Genomic DNA, 4,268 nt, shown 5'->3' on the forward strand with positions numbered 1-4,268 from the left:
GCATTTGATGGGACGCAAGACTTTACTATGGCCCCAAAACCACTAAGCGATGATGAAGTTTTAAAAAAAGTAGAAGGAATTACATGCCGATGGGGAAAAATTAGAGCAAATTTTCAATCAAAGGAAAATGATGGTAAGTCCTGCTGGAAAAAAAATCAATATTCTTTGAACTTGAGTATTGGAAAGATCTGCATGTTCGACATGTTCTTGATGTGATGCACATAGAGAAAAACGTTTGCGAAAGTTTGATTTGTACATTACTTGATATGCCAGGAAAGACAAAAGATGGAATTGCAGCAAGAAACGACCTAGTGGATATGAAAATTAGGGGAGAATTAGCACCACAAAAAGGGGAGAAAAGGACATTTTTGCCCCCAGCATGTTATACATTAAGCAAGGATGAGAAAAGAAGACTTTGTAATTCATTGTTCGGAATTAAGGTTCCCACGGGTTACTCCTCCAACATCAAAAACTTTGTCTCAATGAAGGACCTAAAACTGGTTGGTCTTAAATCACATGACTGCCACACCTTAATGCAACATTTGCTTCCAATTGCCATCCGTGGTATTCTACCCAAGCATGTCAGAAATGCTATCACAAGGTTTTGTTTCTTATTCAATGTGTTATGTAACAAAGTAATAGATGCCTCAAAGTTGGATAAAGTACAAATAGAAATTGTGACGACGTTGTGTCTATTTGAAAAGTATTTTCCACCTTCATTTTTTGATATAATGGTTCACTTAACAGTTCATCTCGTGCGTGAGGTCAAGTTGTGTGGACCAGTTTGGTATAGATGGATGTTTCCATTTGAAAGATATATGAAAACATTGAAAGGTTATGTGCGGAATAGAAATCGACCAGAAGGATGCATGGCTGAATGTTATATTGCTGAAGAAGCTGTAGAGTTTTGCTCAGAATTTTTATCTAATATGAACACAATAGAGATTCCATCAAAGCATCATGAAACAATACTCACTAAGTCCTTGTCAGGTGCCAAGGTGCACTTATGTTGTCACGATGAGTGGGAACAAGCACATCGGTATGTATTGGAAAATGAAGTTGAGGTTGATCCTTACATTGTGTAAGCCCTCTAATTCAGTAATAATCTCCTGAAATTGTTTAAAAAAATATATGATTAATCTCTTCAAAATTTTTTGATTAGGGAACATATGACACACTTGAAGCAAAAATTTCCTATTAAAGGTGCAAAGTGGTTACAAGATAAACACCACAAAAGTTTAATTTCTTGGTTCCATGAACATGTACGTACCATAAATATTAGCATGTTTATTATTGAACACAAGAAATTTAAGACTTTTAATAATTAAACCCCCTTATGATGAATTGTAGGTTACAAATACAACATCATCTTCCTCCAATCAATTATCAAAAAGAGTGAAGCTGTTGGCAAATGAACCTAGCAAGCAAGTGCTAAAATACTCTAGTTATATGATCGATGGGGTCACTTATTACACGAAAGAACGTTATTATGTTACAGTTGTTCAAAACTCGAGTGTAAGCTTGCTGGCACAAACAATGCAAGTTGCAAGTTCAAAGGATAAGAATCCAATTATAACATACATGATGTATTATGGTGTGATACAAGAAATATGGGAGCTCAATTACCATGATTTTCGAGTTCCAATGTTTAAGTGTGATTGGGTAGAGAATAACACTGGTATTAGAGTAGATGATAATGGTTTCACCTTGGTAAATCTTAAGAGAATGGGATTCAAATCTGACCCATTTATCTTGGGCACTCAAGCAAAGCAAGTATTTTATGTAGAAGACCCTCAAGATCCCACATGGTCTATTGTACTTTCAACTACAAATAGAGAGTATTTTGAATACATCACTGATGATAAGTTGGGAGATCCTTCAATCCACTACCAATGCTTCACAAAAGGGATGCCATCAATGGATATTGACGAAACTGATGACAATGAACCATCCTGTATTTGTGGAGATTGTGATGGGATTTGGGTTGACAATGAGAATTTTTAGTTTGGTAACTTTATGTATGGTTTATATATGTGACTATTTACTTTATTTTGGTAACTTTGGTTCATTGTTTGGTAGTAGTTTTTTTTTTTAAAATATACGAATGTTTACTTTGTTGTGATTTTGAATGATATGCTCTGCTCTATTTCAAATTCTCACTGTTATGATTAGGTTTTCGACACAATGAACACTAGAAAAAAGGCCCATTTAGCACGTGAAGATGATAAGTATTCACACACAAATGCAAAAGACAAAGAACAGGATGAAAAAGAGGGTGCTGAGGATAGCCAGGACATAGGATCAGCCGGGACGGCCCAAACAACAAGATCAAAAAGAGGTCATACACAAATGAATAAGCTTGTTGTTCAAAGGATTCACGGAGTCAAACAAAGTGTCAAATTTAATGAGTATGGACAGCCAGTTGGCGAAAAGGCTTCTGAATTGCAAAGTTTTATTGGTGTGCTTGCTCGAGAAAAAGTTAATATTAATTACAACTCTTGGAAGCAAGTGTCGATTGAAGTTAAGAACATGATATGGGAATCCGTCAATGTAAGTAACATGAAACTTTCTTATGTGATGCATTTTTTTCTGTTCTGTTATTTATATACTTAAGATATTTGTTTGTGTAGTTTGTTGGGGTTGCAAGGTTGCAAACATAGTCCCATATTGAAAACACATGGAAAAGATCATGGGTTTATAAGAGAAAGATATCTCCATTGGCATGAGGCCTTTTGGGGAGAGCCCAAGAGCAAAACCATGAGGGCTTAGGCCCAAAGTGGACAATATCATGTTATTGTGGAGATATCTAAATTCTTTTCGATCCTACAATTGGTATCAGAGCCCGGACTGCCAGAAGGTTTAACCGCCGACTGTGCACAAGAGCTATGGTCTGATTGAACCATGTGAGTATAATATTGACCTCGAACAAAGAAAGTGGGGGCTCCTATGTTCGGATCAAGAGGACCAGACACCAGGCAAGAAGTCCTAGTTGCGGCTAGGCAAGGAAGTCCTAGTAGGTCGGGTGGACCGAGGGGCAGGAAGTCCTAGTTGTGGCTAGGCAAGGAAGTCCTAGTAGGTCAGGTGGACCGAGGGGCAGGAAGTCCTAGTAGGTCGGGTAGACCGAGGGGCAGGAAGACCTGGTGGGTCAAGGATCGGACATGGGAAGTCCATGGTCCTTTGTTTGAGGGGGGATTGTTGGGGTTGCAAGGTTGCAAACATAGTCCCATATTGAAAACACATGGAAAAGATCATGGGTTTATAAGAGAAAGATATCTCCATTGGCATGAGGCCTTTTGGGGAGAGCCCAAGAGCAAAACCATGAGGGCTTAGGCCCAAAGTGGACAATATCATGTTATTGTGGAGATATCTAAATTCTTTTCGATCCTACATAGTTGACATACGAACTGGACCCAAAATGGAGGAATGGGTGTTTGATCTCTGCAAACACCAAGTGGCGTCAGTATAAAACTCACCTCACCAGGAAATTCATCCATCCAAATAGAAATAATCCGAAGCTTCTGAATAAGGTACCTCAAGGACATTGCATTTCACGTGAAGATTGGAGTAGTTTTGTGATTAATCGGATGTCTGAAGACTTTATAGTAAGTTGTTTAAGGTAGTCTTTTTAAATTCTAGTTGATATATGTGGTTATAATTCATCTATCACTATGTAGAGGAAAAGTGAACTACAAAGTCAGAGAAGCAAGGAAAACTTGTACCCTCATCGTCTTTCTCGAAAAGGATATGCGGGTTTGTCTGAAGAAATAGTAAGTATTTAGTTAACATTAATAAATTCCTACTTATGGTTGTTGAGTACGTTGACTTCATGTGGTTTTTGGTACCAATCCAGTGTTTTATGTGATGACGAAGAGATAAACAGAGCCATCCTCTGGAAGAAAGGGCGGCTCAACAAAGCTGGGGAATATGTTGGCGATGAGTTGAAGCAAACAGTGAATAAGATTGTAAGCAAAAGTATACATAAATTGCTTATTTTGTACATATATGATATATGTATATATTTAAAGTTATTGTATTTGGATGCATGACAGGATGATTATATTGTCCAAAAGAAGGATGGTAAGATGCCCTTTACCAAACCATTTGAGGATATTCTCACGAAGGCCTTGAATTCTAACGAACATGGTGGACGTGTGAGAGGCATAGGAGCAAATGTCACTCCATCATCCTTCTTCAAGCTTGCTAGAGGGAAGGTGCAAATTGATAAGGCTGCCTATGAAAGCCAACAGAAAGAGTTTAAGGAGGCAAAA

At 37.8% G+C, this 4,268-nt stretch overlaps 1 long non-coding RNA gene across 1 annotated transcript; it reads left to right on the forward strand.

Annotated features, from left to right (window-relative positions):
- Positions 1–2,458: 2,458 nt before the first annotated feature.
- Positions 2,459–3,714, forward strand: LOC121973575. The gene is made up of 3 exons (XR_006109670.1): positions 2,459–2,550; positions 3,393–3,602; positions 3,675–3,714. It is a non-coding gene; the product is annotated as an uncharacterized LOC121973575 (long non-coding RNA).
- Positions 3,715–4,268: the final 554 nt, after the last annotated feature.

Source organism: Zingiber officinale, chromosome 4A, assembly GCF_018446385.1.
Source record: "Zingiber officinale cultivar Zhangliang chromosome 4A, Zo_v1.1, whole genome shotgun sequence".
NCBI lineage: Eukaryota > Viridiplantae > Streptophyta > Magnoliopsida > Zingiberales > Zingiberaceae > Zingiber > Zingiber officinale.